General features: G+C 33.3%; 2 pseudogenes; one reads left to right on the top strand and one right to left on the bottom strand.

The window, feature by feature from the left end:
* The first annotated feature begins 9,121 nt into the window (after nucleotides 1–9,121).
* On the top strand, nucleotides 9,122–14,517 carry LOC130960925 (photosystem II CP47 reaction center protein-like; annotated as a pseudogene).
* A 353-nt stretch (nucleotides 14,518–14,870) lies between these two features.
* LOC130962836 (DNA-directed RNA polymerase subunit alpha-like) lies at nucleotides 14,871–18,799 on the bottom strand (annotated as a pseudogene).
* Between the last annotated feature and the right edge of the window lie 753 nt (nucleotides 18,800–19,552).

Below are 19,552 nucleotides of genomic sequence, written 5' to 3'. Positions count from 1 at the left end.
ATTATTTTTATTTAATAGAATTTTTAAATAAAAATAATTCTATTAAGTAAAAATTTTTACTTATAACTCATATAAATATCTATTTTGGAATCTATTTATTTTATAAGAAGAAAAGATATTTTGAATGGAATATTTGAATGGAATACTAAATTGGTGATCCAAAAATGATAAATTTTGGAATTTATTTTTTTCTTTTAATTGAAAAAAAGAATATGCATCTCTTTGGATTCCAAAATGAAATAGAAATAAAAAAGATTTGATAATAAATGAAAAACTACGAATTTTTTGTTCCATTTCCGAATTGAAGTGCGAACTATCTAGGTCGAATAGTGCTTATTTTTGAAAAAGAGAATAAACTACGAAAAACCATTCCCATTGTTGTTAAATATTAAAATAAAACAAAAACTCGAAAAAACGAGATAATAATAATTATTATTGAAATGTTTATATCTTTTGTTAAGCTCTTTCTATATATACGAATTTTTCTTATTCATTTGAATATATGAATATAAATATATATTCAAGTGAATAAATAATTTAATTTCTAATAATTTTTATAAAAAAAAAACAAAGAAAAAAAAAAAAAAAAGAAATAATTAGAATACAATTCTTTTGTTTCTTTAATATTTTTTAATTACTAAAAAAAATTGCATCTTTCGAATTTATTCTTTCAATCTCGACGATTTACAATAAATAGGTTATTATGATTTCGGGTAAGCCGCTATGGTAAAATTGGTAGACACGCTGCTCTTAGGAAGCAGTGCTAGAGCATCTCGGTTTGAGTCCAAGTGGCGGCATGGCATCTTTTACTCTAAAAGAGTAAGTCCTAAAATGAATTCAATTTCTGATTTATCTTCCTAGTATTAGTTATTGGGACATCTTATTTTTATGAAATTTTCAACTTTAGAGCATATATTAACTCATATATCATTTTCGGTCATATCCTTTGTAATTTCAACTCATTTGATAACTCTATTAGTCAATGAAATCTTAGGATTTCATGATTTGTCCAAAAATAGTATAATAATAAGCTTTTTCTGTATAACGGGATTGTTAATTACTCGTTGGATTTTGTCGGGCCATTTACCATTTAGTGATTTATATGAATCATTAATCTTTCTTTCCTGGGGTTTTTCTATTTTTCATATAGTTTTTGTTTTAAAAAAGCATAAAAACGATTTAAGTGCAATAATCGCAACGAGTGTTATTTTTACCCAAGGCTTTGCTACTTTGGGTGTTTAAACCGAAATGCATCAATCTGCAATATTAGTACCCGCTTTACAATCTCATTGGTTAATGATGCACGTAAGTATGATGATATTTGGCTATGCAGCTCTTTTATGTGGATCGTTATTATCTGTAGGAATTTTAGTTATTACATTTGGAGAAGTCATACAAATTTTGGGTGAAAGCAATAATTTTTATTTTTAAATGAATCATTTTCTTTTGTTGAGATCCAATACATGAATAGGAATGAAAGGAACAATGTTTTACCGTAACAAAATTAAAAGATTCGTGCTGAGATCAAGTACTAGATTCTTTCTAACTTGCTTGTTGGTTGTATCAATGCAATGTACTCAATACAAAATTCCGCAAAGTTTAAGAGTCTAATGGATCTTTATAGTATAAGATGAAGGTTCTCCACATGTTATTAATTAATATATATTCAATATTAGCTTCGGATTACAAACCGAAGATCAATTAAATTGTGACTCACATGGACTGACTTGTATTTGTTTTTGATAATTCATGACATAGATTCTCCTATTTTATTTCTCCAATTCAATTAGATGCCAAATCCGGAAAGAGTGGTTGTGGAAGATGTTTTCTTGTTGTTACCCCCCTTTTTTTGAAGAAAGAGTTGAATTGGTTAGTTATCCAGTAAAGTAACAAGTAAAAAAAATAGCAGTAATAGATACTTTCTATTTGATGACAGAAAAAAAAGACTCTTTCGTGGTTGATAGAATTTTCTTTTTAAATAAGATATGGAAAGACAAAAAAACTACGGAACCCGAGTTTGAGGGATGGGATCTCATATCCTTTTTCTTTTGTTGTAGTATAGTAAAGGAATGGAATCCACGACTAAATCTAATGATAAAAAAGTGAAAGGGCATTCTAAGGTAACTTGTTTTTTGTTTTAAATAAAAAATCGAACAAATTACATACAATAAAAAAGAGGGGGGCCGGTTTTTCCGATTTTTTTTCATAGAAATTCAAGAATTAAGTTAAACAACAAAGTTCTTTTTATTATTATAATTTTAGTTATTTTATTAATATCTTTTTTAATTCTTTATTTTAAATTATTAAATATTTCGAAATAGAACTGAATAAATATTCTATTTTAGAATAGAAAGAAGAAATATAAATATTATAGAAACTAGAAATAAAAAAATAATTTGAAATTCTTTTTGGATTATTTTACTCAACTTACGAGTTGCTCAAAAAATCTGTTGATTTTGAACCACATGATGGATAGTTGTCATAGATGATGAATTGATTTCTTACCGATCTCACTCTATTTTTGTTCGTCTATAATGATTGATAAATCCACAAATCTCAATTGTATCTCTCAAATGGTATCTTTTTCTTCGTCTCCTATTCGATTGTATTTCCTTGGAAACCTAGGGAAGTGCTTTGTAAACATACGTATAAAAAAAACTTATTTCATTTAGCTTCTTTATGCCCACTATAACTAGTTATTTCGATTTTCTACTAGCGGCTTTTAGCATAACCTCAGCTCTTTTTATCAGTCTGAGTAAGATATGACTTATTTGATTTTCAAATTGGAATTGAATTACAGATTTTCTAATACTACTAGATATTCTTGAGTTCTTTATCATGTTAATTTCCAATTCTTGCTTGATCATTGAGTTTCGTGGTCAATACAGATTAATTAATATCTAGTTTAAGTATAAAGGATATATATTACCTCCCCTTTTCCTTCCCTTTCAAACAAAAAAGAATGATTGAAGTTTTTCTATTTGGAATTGTGCTAGGACTAATCCCTATTACTTTGGCTGGATTATTCCTAACTGCATATTTACAATACCGACGTGGTGATCATTGGACCTTTGATTAATTAACATCTCGTTTGTTTAGTGATGTTTATTGACCTCCTATTTCTTTTCTTTGTTTTAACCACAATCCACAGGAGGACAAATTCGGTCTTTAAACTACTGTTTAATTATTTCATTGTCATTCTCAATATAACAAGAATGGAATCACGCTTTATAGGATTTGAACCTACGACATCGGGTTTTGGAGACCCACGTTCTACCGAACTGAACTAAGAGCACTTATTATTTATTTTTTTTAATAACATAATAATATTATATTAATAAAATATTATTAAATTTTAAGTGACCCCAATATATCTTGCTTGCATATACCATATACTATATAAATATTGATATATATGTATCTCCAATTTGAATCGGTCTCAATTGATCCCTTGTCACTTCTCCTACGATAAGTATTAGTTCGAGATAGGGATGACAGGATTTGAACCCATGACATTTTGTACCCAAAACAAACACGCAACCAAGCTACGCTACATCCCTTTCAATTGGTTTCCTGTGTCATTGTAAAGAATCTTTGTCTTGTTTTCCACATTTTCTCCGTTGTATATATATTATATAATATAAAATAATATATAATATAATTAAGAATATAAAAATTCTTATATTCTAATCAGAAAAATTTTAATATAATAATCAAAGAAAGACTTCTTAATTTAATAAATAATTTAAATAATAATAAATAGGAAATTTCCCTATCATGGAAATCTATTTCATTTTTATGGAATGTTCGGGCTGAAATAGACCCTTTTTTATTAGAAAACAAAAAAGCTATTGATGAATCATTGTACATTTCAAATTTGAATTAAGAATTCGGCAGAAAATCCAAGTGGTTATTAACAAAATAACTATTTTTTTATAGTCCTATATAAAATTATGTATTAGAAATTGAAATAAAGAAAAAGGGAGGATTAAAAATGCGAGATCTTAAAAATATCTCTCCGTGGCACCAGTGGTAAGTACTCTACGGTTCGGAGCTTTAGCGGGTCTATTGATCGAAATCAATCGTTTTTTTCCGGATGCATTGATATTCCCCTTTTTTAATTATAGTTACTGTCGCAGGAAGCGCTGAAGAGGATTCGAAATCGAAAAAATATCAAAAATTCCTCCTATTTTTTTTAGAATTCGAATCGAATAGAATAAGTTAGAAAAGAGAAAAAATAAAAGAAAAGGTGGATTTGTCCTTCGCGAAACTCGAAATCTGTTACAGGCTTTAATGGAATTGAATGAATAATTCAATTCCATTCTTAATATTAAGAGAGTAAGACCGGAAATAGAAATAGAATAGTTAGATTGGCGGCAACAATATCATTTAAGATACTTAAATGAAAACCAAAATACTGTACTGCGATTTGAAAAATTGTTTGAAATCCTTGTTTTGTTTGTATTACCTCAATTTTCTGCTAATATATTAATTGAAATGAAATTGGATTTAGAATTATCAACTTTTATTTCTTTATCATTCCTTTCTTCGTCGAATACAAAAATAGATAGATAAGTGAATTTAAAATCAAAAGAAAAGGAGGTTTATGGCCAAGGGTAAAGATATCCGAGTAAGGGTTATTTTGGAATGTACCTGTTGTGCTCAAAAGAGTGTTCATAAGGAATCGACAGGTATTTCCAGATATATTACTCAAAAGAATCGACACAATACGCCCAGTTGATTAGAATTAAGAAAATTCTGTTCTTGTTGTTGCAAACATACGATTCATGCAGAGATAAGGAAATAGAAAGCAGAGATAAAGAAATAGAAAAAAGGATTATTTGTGTGTCACCTTGCCAAACAAAGAATATGAAGAATGATACATATTCTAATATTTATATAAATGCATTTTCTAATTTATATATAATCTAATTTAGATTATATATAACATAATAGATAAAATAAATTTTATTGTATAAGTATACATAAAAAAACCCTTTTGTTAAGAAATAGAATTCTCGGGATAGGAATAAACAAATCATGGATAAATCTAAGGGACTCTTTCTTAAACCCAAACGATCTTTTCGTAGGCGTTTGCCCCCTATCCAGTCAAGGGATTGAATTGATTATAAAAACATGAGTTTAATTAGTCGATTTATTAGTGAACAAGGAAAAATATTATCTAGACGGGTGAATAGATTGACCTTAAAACAACAACGATTAATTACGATTGCTATAAAACAAGCTCGTATTTTATCTTCGTTACCCTTTCTTAATAATGAAAAAAGATTCTTAATAATGAAAAAAAATTAGAGTTATTGTTCAAGTGAATTCAAATTGGAATTGAAACACAAATCAAATGTGGATTGATGTTTTGTTCGAAAATGAAAACTATGACAATCAAATTTTGATTGTTGTCTTGCAAGAAAAAAGATAATCTATAACGAAGAATCAATCATTTTTTATTGAGCCGTGCTTGTTCATTTTGATGACTTTATCATATGAATTCTATTTTATCATACAAATTCCTACTCTACTATCTTCCTAGAGTTCATTCTCTTGGGAATTCTTATTTTATGTTATGATTTTGTTGGCAATCATAAGAAGGCAATTCCCCTTTAAGATACCCATTTGTGCTACTATTTTACGATTAAGAAGCAATTGCCCCTTGTACATATTATACAATAAATTACTATACATATTGTATTGTTTTTTTTTATTCTAACCAATTATTGCATTTATTCGATGGATCCACAAACCACGAAACCCTCTTTTTTCCCTATCTCTATCCCTATTAGCCGAAACCAACGCTTTGATTTTCTGTTGACTAATAGTTCGAGTAAGTCTTGAATGAGCCCCCCAAAAGCTTGATGTAAATAAACGAATTTTTGTCCTACGTTTTTGAGCTATATATCCTCGTTTAATTCTCGTCATTGAGTAAATGATACTTTGATGAATAACAATTTGATTTTTTTCTTTCAGTTATTCTTTTTTCCTGCCCAGTCTATTAATAATAAAAATGGATTCTTCCAATGTATAAAGTAAGAATTTCAATGGCTTTTGCTATTATAACCTTCTTGACCACCATTTTTTGCTTTTTATTTAAAAGCGTTTAACCTATCCATATGAAAGTGTATTGAATTGAAAAAAAAACATAGTAAATAAAATAGAAATAGATAAAGAAATGGTGTGTTCCATCATTTCTATGATTACTTTTTAAACGACGAGATCCTCTCTATACACCGGAGCCCCTTCCCAGATTTCATTCATATTATTAACTTGTACAGTTCACACTCTTTGGCTCTACCCATGAAATATCCAGTAAAATAGGTCTTTCACAACAAAATCTAGTTATAAAGTAACGGTATTTAAGTATGCATATTAGCTGGGTAGCTGACCCTTGTAGTCCGTTCTTTCAAAAAGAAAAATAAGAGCATAATTTTTCCACTATTTATTGAAAATAAAGGATTTTCCCCGCTAAATAGGTAAGTATTTGCTACCAATGGGGAAATTTGTCTCATGTTAAATTGTAAATTGAGGTGATTAGATTTCTACCAACCAAAAAACCATAAATTTGATACACAATAGAAGAATATATATAGATATCATTTTTTTATTATCCATTTCTAAGTTTTATAGATTTTTTTTCAGTTAAGATAGTGAAGGGAAGAGCTCCATTCACTATCTTAACCGATACATCGATACTGGAAAATCTTTTTTCCTTTTTTGTCTTAGTCTATGATCTAAACGAGTCGCACATACACCCTAGCATAGGTTCCTCGGCGTTGAGGACATCCCCAAAGAGCGGGGGATTTTGTGACATTTCGGATTGGCTGTCTTGTGTTTCTAATAAGTTGTTTCATAGTTGGCATGGTGAGTCATATACATACTGAGTTGGTTTAGATCAATCTTAACCCGATGTTTAAAAATCAGTTATAAATTAATTAATAGAAATTTTTTATATAAATATTATAAGTTATAAGAAATTCGATAAGATAATAAGAAGATTAGATGAACAAAAAAATAGAAAATCATGCATTTACGCGGAATCATTGCTGCTAATTCGCAACCGTGACAAGATCAAAAATTCCGTGGGCTTGAGCTTCTGCTGCTGACATAAAAGCATCCCTTTGCATGTCTTCGGATACAAGCCATACAGGTTTACCCGTTCTTTGTACATAAACTCTTGTGATAGTTTTGCGCAGCTTTAGTAGTTCTTCTGCTTCTAGGATATTTTCTCCCGTTTGTGCTTCATAAAAAGAACTAGCTGGTTGATGGATCATTACCCTAATGCTATAACAACATACTGGTTTCCTCTCTGCCGCACGATAAGGCGAGAGAGAGGAAAAAGATAGAATCGAACAAAATCAAATCAAATGGTTTTTGGGAAAAAATTAATATCAAACTCGAAGTGCCATGCTATTATTACTTAATATTTATTTGGCGAAGGCATAGACTTCTTTTTTTTAAAAGGACTCATTGGCGCCAAGCGTGAGGGAATGCTAGACGTTTGGTAATTTCTCCTCCTGCCAAAAGAAAAGATCCCATTGAAGCAGCTAATCCCATGCATACTGTCTGTACAGCGGGTCGTACAAATTGTATAGTATCATAAATTGCTATTCTCGGTATTAACCATCCGTCTGGAGAATTTATAAACAGATACAAATCTTTGTTCTCGTCCTCCATACTAAGATATATTATAAGGCCAATAAGTTGATTCGATATTTCACTATCAACCTCTTAGCCTAAAAAAAGGAGTCTTTCTCTATAAAGTCAGTTGATTAGGATAAGATTTTATCCTTTAAGAGCTGTACATGCATCTTTTGATGCATACGGTTCACAAAAGATCGCAAAAATAAATCAATGTGTAGATTTCAACCCCTTTTTTATTACTTTATGACTCTTTTCCAGAATGGACATTTTAGAATTTCTAACGAAGGGAAAGGTCTTTTTCTTACAATTTTTTTTCAATAAAGAGGACTTTTGAGCCCTTCTTGTATCCATACATATAGAATGTATTTAACTTTTTGAACTAACTCCTCATTGATGTATTGTTTTCATGGAGATTGAATCTAAATAAAATTAAATCACAATGTAATTTTCTTGTTTCTGAATGGGCTTCTTCAATTCTTTTCTTTTAGGTTTCTGTTCTACTCTGAGTAAAGATCTACCAGATTTTTATTTGCACATATAGGACAAATACTGCAATACCACATCTTTTTGCTTTTTCTACGAACCCCCTGATTCTGAATTTCTTTTTTCACATATATGACATGCTAGAAGTAGTAATCATTGGTATATTACCCAATTGGGTATGACTAAACAGAGCCTGGATGCTTCATTTTATTTACTGGTCCAGTCAAGCCAACCATAAATAATTCAAAATTGAGAATACTAATTTGGATACCCCCTAAAAAACTAAAAGATCGATCTAATTGAACTTCATTACACTTCACACTCCAGATTTTTGATGATTCAATCAATATTTTTTGGGGTGAAAGAGAGGATACCTCAATCGATGGAGAAAACGGGGAAATCCCATATAACCTATATATCTGACAAGTCGCACTATATGTCAACCCAAGATGCATCTTCCTCTCCAGGACTTCGGAAGGGAACTTTTGGAACACTAATAGGCATAAAATGGAAAACAAAAATGAAGTAATATATGTAACTTTGATGTGGAAACGTAAAGGTTTATTGTCTAAAAATTGATTTTTCTTTATTTTATCATATTGTATTTATAAATGATAAATAAAAAAAGGGGAGGTTGCTCCTATATGAGTGTTTTTATTCGTGAATGCAAACATATCTTTTTTTATCATTCAAAGAACCTGTTTGTAAGAACTATCCCTTTTTTTTATTCATTTGGTCAATGTCCTCCCACACCACCATTGCGTATTGTTATTTATCGGATATAGAATAAAGTATATCCACTTCTTTTTGTTCCTACTGAATAGAATTGTTCCATTTTTCCTAAAAACCTAGAACAGATATAAATCCTTTACCAGATATAATCGACTGCAAAGGGGGTTCCATAGTATATTTTTTAGTATCTTTTTTCTAGTGCAATAAAGTTACATAGTGTCTATTTTTTGCTGAAAAAAAAGAGAGGGGTATTCTCATGGGTTTGCCTTGGTATCGTGTTCATACTATTGTATTAAATGATCTCGGCCGCTTACTTTCTGTCCATATAATGCATACGGCTCTGGTTGCTGGTTGGGCTGGTTTGATGGTTCTATATGAATTAGCAGTTTTTGATCCCTCTGATCCTGTTCTTGACCCAATGTGGAGACATGGTATGTTTGTTATACCCTTCATGACTCGTTTAGGAATAACCAATTCGTGGGGCAGTTGGAGTATCACAGGAGGTACTACGCCGAATCTGGGTATTTGGAGTTATGAAGGTGTGGCTGGAGCACATATTGTGTTTTCAGGCTTGTGCTTTTTGGCGGCTATCTGGCATTGGGTCTATTGGGATCCAGAAATCTTTTGTGATGAACGTACAGGCAAACCCTCTTTGGATTTGCCAAAAATCTTTGGAATTCATTTATTTCTTGCAAGGGTGGCTTGTTTTGGTTTTGGCGCATTTCATGTAACAGGATTGTATGGTCCTGGGATATGGGTGTCCGATCCTTATGGCCTAACCGGAAGGGTTCAATCCGTAAATCCCGCATGGGGTGTAGAAGGTTTTGATCCTTTTGTTCTAGGGGGAATAGCCTCTCATCATATTGCAGCAGGGACATTGGGCATATTGGCGGGACTTTTCTATCTTAGTGTACGTCCACCCCAACGTCTATACAAAGGATTGCGTATGGGAAATATTGAAACCGTCTTTTCCAGTAGTATCGCTGCTGTATTTTTTGCAGCTTTTGTTGTTGCTGGAACTGTGTGGTATGGTTCAGCAACAACTCCGATTGAATTATTTAGCCCCACTCGTTATCAATGGGTTCAGGGATACTTCCAACAAGAAATATATCGACGAGTTAGTGCTGGGCTAGCCAAGAATCAAAGTTTATCAGAATCTTGGTCTAAAATTCTTGAAAAATTAGCTTTTATGATTACATCGGCAATAATCCGGCATAAGGGGGCTTATTTAGAGCGGGCTCAATAGATAATGGAGATGGAATAGCCGTTGGTTGGTTAGGACATCCTATCTTTAAAGATAAAGAGGGGCGTAAACTTTTTGTAAGGCGTATGCCTACTTTTTTTGAGACATTTCCAGTTGTTTTGATAGACGGAGACGGAATTGTTAGAGCCGATGTTCCTTTTCGAAGAGCAGAATCGAAGTATAGTGTTGAACAAGTATGTGTAACTGTTAAGTTCTATGGTGGCGAACTCAACAAAGTCAGCTATAGTGATCCCGCTACTATGAAAAAATATGCTAGACGTGCTCAATTGGGTGAAATTTTTGAATTAGATCGTGCCACTTTGAAATCAGATGGTGTTTTTCGTAGCAGTCCAAGGGGTTGGTTTACTTTTGGACATGCTTCGTTTGCTCTTCTCTTCTTTTTCGGACACATTTGGCATGGTGCTAGAACTTTGTTCCGAGATGTTTTTGCTGGCATCGACCTCGATTTGGATGCTCAAGTAGAATTTGGAGCATTCCAAAAACTGGGCGAACCGACTACAAGAAGGCAAATAGTCTGATTCGGATAGAACGTTATTTTTTTGTTGTTTCTTTTTTACTATACTTTTGTTTGGAGTGATTTAATTAAATCATCGGGAATTTGATTAATCTTGATTTGAATGATTGTATATTTTTACTCTAATCTAATAAACAGGTATGAAAGCTATAATTGTAAACCAGGATGAAATCTATGAAAGCATTGGTTTATATATTCCTCTTAGTCTCGACTTTAGGAATAATTTTTTTGCTATCTTTTTTAGAGAACCCCCTGAAGTTCCAACTAAAAAGACGAAATGATTTTTCATTATCTCGATTGAAGTAATGAGCCCCAATATTGGTATATTGGGAGCTCATTACTTCAACTAGTCTCCGTGTTCTTCGAATGGATCTCTTAGTTGTTGAGAGGGTTACCCAAAGCAGTATATAAAGCATACCCAGTGAAACTTACAAGTAAACCAGGTATAGAGATAGCAACTTGGGTTGCTGTTTCTATTTTTCTCAAATTTCAAGACCACAATGAATCTATAGGATAAAATCCTATATCTACAGTGAAATGGTATACAAAGTCAACAGATCTCAATGAATAAAAAATAGGATTTATGGCTACACAAACCATTGAGAGTAGTTCTAGATCTGGTCCAAGACGAACTACTGTAGGGGCTTTATTGAAACCGTTGAATTCAGAATATGGAAAAGTAGCTCCAGGGTGGGGAATTACTCCTTTAATGGGTGTTACAATGGCTTTATTTGCTATATTTCTATCTATTATTTTAGAAATTTATAATTCGTCCATTTTACTGGACGGAATTTCTATGAATTAGATTCATAAGAACCGACTATCTATCTTTTTTATTTATATCTTTTTTTTAAATAAAAGGGGTAAATTTACCCATTTTGGTTTTTTATTTCTAACCCAGTTCATTTTGAATTTGGTAGTTTGACCGCGGAATTTCGTTCTTTCTTTATTTCCGGAATATGAGTGTGTGACTTGTTCTAATTGATCTTATTGCAAATACAGAACAAAATAAAGGATCTATCATCTTGATAGAGATGGTTTTACCCCGTCAGATATTATTTTCTAATATCTGGAGCATGGAATATATAAAATATATTTTATAAAGTATTAGAACTATGATTCATACTTAATATTTCGACCTCGCAACCGGACTTTAATAAATTTTTATTAGAAGATACGTAAGTTAGAATAAATAAAAAAATTTTGATTCTTTCAAATAAAATTGCCACTATTTGTCTTTTTTTATCAAAGCAAAAAAATGTCTTTTGATTTCTTTTTTCATTCTATCCTATCTATTTCTTGGATAAGTGATAATCCAGCAGTTCTTCCTCAGGGAATTTTTGGACAATAAAGGTTTTTTTTTGAATCATTGTGGTTCTGGTATGAATCTGAGGTTTTGTTTAGTTGTTCATAGGGTCTTAACAAGATAATTCTTATCAATACTAATAATAAAGAAGACGGCACTAAAAAAGTTTCATTCTACAAAAATAGCAAAGAAAAAATAAAGTAAATAGAATATTCAAGAGGCCTGTAAAGATCAAGATAAAGACGAGTGTGCCGACTTGAGATTTTGGCATTATAACCCTGCACAGATCAATTTATGGATTTATATATTTTTCTTATCTTCAAATAAGATTTGGAATAATAGGATTAAATTAAGAAGTTTAAAACTTTTTATTATTTAACATATCCGTTTCCGTTACAACCAGTATTGGGTTTTTCTGTTTGAGCCGTGCGAGATGAAATTCTCATATACGATTCTCAGAGGGGGAGTTCCTTTGGTTTACCTATCTCAATAAAGTCTATGATTGGTTCGAAGAACGTCTTGAGATTCAGGCGATTACCGATGATATAACTAGTAAATATGTCCCTCCTCATATCAACATATTCTATTGTTTAGGAGGAATTACACTTACTTACTTTTTAGTCCAAGTAACAACGGAGTTTGCTATGACCTTTTATTATCGTTCGACCGTTACTGAGGCTTTTGCTTTGGTTCAATATATAATGACTGAGGCTAACTTTGGTTGGTTAATCCGATCTATTCATCGATGGTTGGCAAGTATGATGGTTTTAATGATGATCATGTACGTATTTCATGTGTATCTTACCGGCGGTTTTAAAAAACCTCGTGAATTGACGTGGGTTATGGGCGATGTTTTGGCTGTATTGACCGCATCTTTTGGTGTAACTGGTTATTCCTTACCTTGGGACCAAATTGGTTATTGGGCAGTCAAAATTGTAACAGGAGTACCCGAAGCTATTCTCGGAATAGGATCTTCTGTCGTGGAATTATTAAGGGGAAATGCTAGTGTAGGACAATCTACCTTGACTCATTTTTATAGTTTACATACTTTTGTATTACCTCTTCTTACTACCGTATTTATGTTAATGCACTTTCCAATGATACGTAAGCAAGGCATCTCCGGTCCTTTATAGAGAATATGGATCCTAGATATTTCTAATCAATCATTTTTTATTTTAGGGAGGAACAAAAGTATTTCATTGCTACAAATATGGATTATTAAAAAAAATAAGACATATATTTGGATATTTCCCTGCAACTTTAGATTTAACAAAATTAGCGTCTTACTTTTTTATTTGACATACACGAATAGTTGAGGGGGATTCTCCGAAGAAAAAACAAATTATGGGAGCGTGTGACTTGAACTATTGATTGGATCGTGCAGATGGATGACTTTTTCATATCTGCCACATTTTAATTTGCAATAAAATGTGTCTCTTTGTTCCAACCACCGCGCAAGCCCACCTACAAAGGATAGGCCGGTTCACTTGAAGAGATTCTTTTCTATGATCAGACTTGATCATGTCCTGGATGACCGGGCTTCGTAAGATCCACTAAAATAAGTGAAGTGGTCTAATACGGATTCCGTCTTATCGATTTCACTTAACTTAATAGTATTGAAATGCATTCATTTCCTATGTATTGACTCGATTTATGATACTATCGGAGTGAAACAAGTAGATCTAAAGAAGAACAGGTGTTAGATTCCATTAGTAACAAGTAAATCCTTTAGTAAATGTATGTTAAAAAGTCCCGATATCTTTTTTTGAGGGGGGCAAAAATATCAAGGTCTGAGATGACCCAGAAAGCACTATCAATTTAAGAAAGCCTACTTGGGTATTGAGCATTTACAAATAAGAAATTAGTTTATGACAATAGATTGTTGTGTAACTCCGTAAAACAGAATCGAGTCCATTTTCTTACATATAAAATTTTCTATAGGTATACTCGGTTCGTTTTATTGATGCTCGAGCCGGATGATGAAAAATTATCATGTCCGGTTCTTTCGAAGGATGGATCAATAAGAATTCACCTATCCCAATAACAAAAAAAACTGACTTGAATGATCCTGTATTAAGAGCGAAATTGGCTAAAGGAATGGGTCATAATTATTCTGGAGAACCTGCATGGCCAAACGATCTTTTATATATTTTTCCGTAGTTATTCTAGGTACTATTGCCTGTAACGTACGTTTAGCAGTTTTAGAACCATCAATGATTGGGGAACCCACGGATCCATTTGCAACTCCTTTGGAAATATTGCCGGAATGGTATTTCTTTCCTGTATTTCAAATATTTCGTACAGTGCCCAATAAGTTATTGGGCGTTCTTTTAATGGTTTCGGTACCTGCGGGATTATTAATAGTACCCTTTTTGGAGAATGTTAATAAATTCTAAAACCCATTTCGTCGTTCAGTATCAACAACCATCTTTTTGATTGGTACTGCAGTAGCCCATTGGTTGGGTGTTAGAGCAACATTACCTATTGAGAAATCCCTAACTTTAGGTCTCTTTTAAATTGATTCACTTGTGGATTAAAATCTCATATATATTGGGTATCTAGGGAGAATTCACTTTGAAAGGACTAATCCCTAGATACATCTTTGAACCTACTCTCAATATGTAGATTTTTTCTAAATTTTTCTAAAGATAAAGATTCAAATTCCATATTTTCATCTTTTTTTTCTTTCTTTTTTATAAAAAAGAAAGAAAAAAAGATGAAAAAAACCTAATGGATTTCAAATTTATGTAAAATGCTTTTCTTTCAAATTCGAATTTCTAAAATGTCCAAGATATGTTTTACATCTTCTATTCGAAAATCTTCTATTTTCATAAGGTTTCCGTGACTGGTATTGAAAAGGTCCAATAATGTATGTATATTGGACCTTTTGAGACAGTTATAGATCCTGGGAGGCAATTCTAATTGGTCAATAAAAAAAATTTTAATTCTATCTCTTTTTTGTTTTTTCTTAGTTTAGCCAATGTATCATGAAAAGTGAAACCGGGTAAAGTAACTTTGTGTTTATTTTTTTCTAATTTCAAGTTTTCTTCTCCCGCATGTAAAAAAGGAATAAATAGGTCAATCAAATTACGGGAGGCTTCATAAAGTGCTTCATTAGGAGTTAAACTCCCATTAGTCCATATTTCGAGAAAGAGTATTTCTTGTTTTTCATTCCCATTCACATAAGAATGAATACTATGATTTGCGTTTCGAACAGGCATGAATACTGCATCTATAGGATAACTTCCGTCTTGAAAGTTTTTGTCTTTTTATACAATATCCGTGATTCTTCTCGATTTGTAATCTAATACACAAATTAATGGGTCTATTATGTTAGCTATATGTTGCGTATTATCAACAATTTCCACAGAAGGTGGTAAAATGATGTATAGAGCAGTTACATATCCGGGACCCTTGATACAAATAGATGCGTCTCGAGTCCCATACAGATTACTTCTCAATACTATTTCTTTCAAATTCATTAAAATTTCATGTACTGATTCTTGAATACCTACTATGATCGAATATTCATGTGGTATTTTTTCAGATTTTGCACGTGTGATACATGTTCCCTCTATTTCTCCAAGCAAAACTCTTCGCATCGCAATGCCTATTGTATTAGCTTGGACTTTCATAAGTGGAGACAGAATAAAGAGTCCATAATAAAGGCGCTTACTGTCTACTCTTGATTCAACACACTTCTGATGTGCGGAAAACGATCCGACACAAAACTCACCGGCAAGTGTACCGGGTCGCATCAAGTAATAAAACTCATGGTAGTGAGGTCGATCCTACAGGGATTGAAGGATTGAGCAATTTTAGCTTAGTGGTTGATTTAGTCAAGCGAATCAAGTATTGGTTGATTGATTTGTAATTGGCAGTAACTAAATTGCAAGGAATGTAAAAGGGAGAGGGATAATTGCCGTAATTTAAAGAGAACAGGAAGTAAAGAAGCTGAATCTTAAAGTGCAAGTAATATAAATTGCAGAAACTTAGATTGCAAGAAATGTAAATGACTGAAACTTACAGTGCAAGAAATGTAAATTACTTGAATTATAAAAGGAATTGGGAATTGGGATTGTAGAAATTAAACAGAGAAAAGTAAAATCAAACAAGCAGAAGAGTAGAAGATGGACTCAAATTAATCGAATCTCAAACAGAAATGAAAATGAATTTGGTGTAACAATTAAACAAGGAAATTAAAATTGAAAAACATAGATCTCGGGACTCAAGAGACTAGATAGCCAAGTCTAGATCTCACTGCCTTCCTAGATCCAAATTCAGAATTCAATTGCAAGAGAAGTAAAGATCAAACAGTAGAAAACTAAATTCAATTTCCAATTTCTCAAGAGTGCAGTAAAAATCAAAACAGAGAGAGATCTCAAGGTGAGATTGAGACAGAATTTTCTCAATTCTCAACACTCAAGACACAAGCAAGTATGCAGGAAATGAAAACAAGAAACCCAGAGGAAGAGAATTCAATTCCCCTCCCAGAAACTAACAACCAAAATGTAAAGTGAGCTCTCTACTATGAGTACTATGAAAATTCTAAAGAAAAGCTCCAAAAAGAAAAATCTCCCCGAAAACTTAAATTCTAAGCTATTTATACACTTTCCTCAAATGATCTTCAAGCCTTGAATTGGGCCCTTGCTCTTGATGGAATTGGGTTGACAAAAGCCTCTGTTGATTGTTCTTGGTGTTGGGGAGAAATCCGTTTGCAACTTAGGCCTTGGGGACTTACGTTTGAGTTGACGTTTGAGGCAAACGTTGACTCAAACGCCTTCGTGTGCCAATTATGCAGCTCGGCCATTCTGCTGTCATCCACGTTTGAGCCAGCATTTGAGGTCAAACGTGAGCTCAAACGTGGTTCCCTCCAAGCTTCTCTTTTGGCCAACGTTTGGCCTAAAGTTTGAGGCAAACGTTGGCACAAACGTGGCTCAACCAAGGCATCAAATAGGGTGCTCTTCCATGCTCTTCCATGCTAAAATGTAGCCAACGTTTGACCTCACGTTTGAGGCAAACGTTGGCGCAAACGTTGTTGTGCCCAGGGGTGATCTTTCTTATTTTTTTGGCGCCAACGTTTGACCTCACGTTTGAGGCAAACGTTGGCGCAAACGTTGCCTTCCTTGAGTGGTGTTCAGGTGCCAGCGTTTGACCTCACGTTTGAGGCAAACACTGGCGCAAACGTTGGCCCTCCCCCTGCTTCATCTTCAGCCAACGTTTGCCTCAACGTTTGAGGCAAACATTGGCGCAAACGTGGGCGACCTCCAGGGTGTCTTTCAGCTGCTACTCACGTTTGAGTTCACGTTTGAGGCAAATGTGAGCTCAAATGTGAATCCCTTCTTTCCAAACCCATTCTTGCAACCTTTTTCCAAGCTTTATTCCACATATCATCAATCAACAATTGTATCAAAGCTATGCCATAATCATGAGAGTTATTCTTCTTCTTGTCATATAAGCAATTATGGCACAAAAACTCATGAAAATACATCAATTAATCCATGGTTGATTGAATCAAAGAAAACATGAAATTCTACCCAATTGGCTTACTTGTGGCTCAAGAAAGTGCATAAAACCAAATGAAAATCAAAGAAAAAGACTAGTAAAACTAGGCTAAGATGACTTGTCATCACAACACCAAACTTAAAGCTTGCTTGTCCCCAAGCAAGAACAGAATTATTAAGAAGAAAGAGTGAAAACGGAAGAGAATGCTCATGCTAGCAGAGTATTATTGGTAGCTCATGGGGTTTTATGCAGATATGTAGCTACTCACTTCTTATTGACATATAGGCCTAGAAAGTCTCCTCCAAGCATCAAGCAACACACTGCTATGACCTCTCATTATTCATTTGTCCTTGATTACTATTTTTTTTTATAAGCTTTAGTTCAGTGTCATGTGTAACAAGCTCTTATGCTTGACACATTAGTCACTATTGACACTTGGCTCACATTCCTTCTTAGAACATTGATGCCCATCACCTCTTTGGGTCACTAAATGCCTTGTAGTTAGGTTGCTCTTGATAGTGGATTTTCAGTTGATAATCCCGGGTTTGTTAACCCAAGTTACCAAGTGTTGATGCACTCCAAAGAACTTAATAATCCAAGCAGATCCTAGTACAAAGACACCACAGGCATATATTCTAATGTTCAAGCTATTGGTGTCTAGCTTTATTCTTTCTTCTCTTTATTTTTCTTGCTGCCATTTTTGGCTTTTCTCATTCTACTTTTTTTTCTTTTCTTTTCAACCAAGGACTTTTATTTTTGAGATTCATAGACAGGGAGCTACTTTCTACTTAAAAGGAGAACAGTCTAGTCTTCTTATTCACTAAAAGTGAGCTACCACATAATCACACATATAAGCCACCACTTACTATTATTTGACTTCTAGCTAGCAATGAACCATCTTACTTCATGTTTCAAACATTTCTTTTATTGAATTGAAAAGATACAGGGGACAAAGCATGCATTAGTTAAGTGAAAGTAAACACACAAGCACACACTTAGACTAGCTTACTTATTTTAAGAACGACAAACATAATGCAAAGATTACTACTTGAAATGACTACTAAAGATGCAAAGACTCTTAAACAAACAAGATGCATGCTTTTTTTTTGGAGTAATGAACAAGGAGCAAGTCCACCTTTCAATTATCTTGCTTTTTCTTTTTTTTTTCATTTGCTTGATTTCTGGTGTTTCTTGTATCCATGTCTGTGTTTGTTGACCCTCGCTAAAACCCAGCTTTGTTCATTGTTTCTTCCACTCTATCTTCAAGTCCCAGAGCCTTGCTTACTTCTTTCTCACTCCTCCCTTTGAAGTACTCATCGAAAGTTAGGAATGCTGGCTCCATATTGTGTAGATGATCCACAATGTAGTTCAATTTGATTTGACTATTTATGTTATAGTCAGCTTGGACTTCATACCTTGCATCTTAAAGGGTTCTGAATTCCTTGAGAGCTCTCATGTTCTCGGCTTGCATTTGGGCTAACTTATCGAATGATTCATGATATTGAAAAGCTTGCTCCTCTTGTATCACTAGGAATTTTGACTCAAAATCCCTTTGTCGACTCATCATTCTCAGCTGAAGTTCCTCTTGTCTTTGTTGGTGTTTCTTGTACTGTGAATGATACTCTTCTTGCCTCTCTTGAAGAATCATGTATTGTGGTGACAAACTCTCAATTTCTCCTTGCATCTGAGTCATGTCCATGTTGTTGTGTGGTTGGAATTGTTGATGTTCCTCTTGTTCCTCTTGTGACTCTTCTTCCTCCCTTGGTTCTTCTCTTCGCCTTCTTCTTTGTGGCCTTCGGCTTTGCTGTGCTTCCGTAATAATCATCATTCTTTCAAAGGTTATAGGCATGCTCGGATTCAACCATGTTGGGTTCTCGTCCTCCATTGGTACCTTAGCTTTCATGCACAAACGCATAATGGTGCTTGGGTAGTGTAGCCAACCTTCGGCCGAATTCTTTTCTGCAATTCTTTGAATATCACTTGCAATGATCTCGTGAACCTTCACTTCTCCTCCCATTATTATACAATATAACATGATAGCTCTCTTCTTGTTGACCTCCGAGTTGTTCACTGTGCCCAAGATCGATCTCTTTAG

Source organism: Arachis stenosperma, chromosome 2 (assembly GCF_014773155.1).
Source record: "Arachis stenosperma cultivar V10309 chromosome 2, arast.V10309.gnm1.PFL2, whole genome shotgun sequence".
NCBI classification, from domain to species: domain Eukaryota; kingdom Viridiplantae; phylum Streptophyta; class Magnoliopsida; order Fabales; family Fabaceae; genus Arachis; species Arachis stenosperma.
Note: the sequence above shows the minus strand (reverse complement) of the source record. Positions and strands in the feature narration are given on the sequence as shown.